The sequence below is a fragment of the Mesitornis unicolor genome, unplaced genomic scaffold (assembly GCF_000695765.1).
Source record: "Mesitornis unicolor isolate BGI_N332 unplaced genomic scaffold, ASM69576v1 scaffold5474, whole genome shotgun sequence".
Classification (NCBI taxonomy): Eukaryota; Metazoa; Chordata; class Aves; order Mesitornithiformes; family Mesitornithidae; genus Mesitornis; species Mesitornis unicolor.
The window spans coordinates 10,443-10,658 of NW_010180685.1; positions in this window are offsets into that span (position 1 = coordinate 10,443).

A 216-nucleotide genomic window follows, 5' to 3' on the forward strand; every position below is an offset into this window, starting at 1 on the left:
TGTGCTTCTGTGTGGGTGTTTTGTGAGGCACGGTGCAGTACTGATGTGGCTGGAGGTGGTTTTAGGGTCGAGGATCTGTCCACAGAGGGGGAGTGGTAGTGGCACCTTATTCACAGTCCTGTACTCTTCATTCTCCAATTTTTCAGATGGGGCCAACCTTTGTGGAGGGCTGGAAGGGAGAGGAGGCTGGCCCAAAGGCTCCTAATACCATGTGCA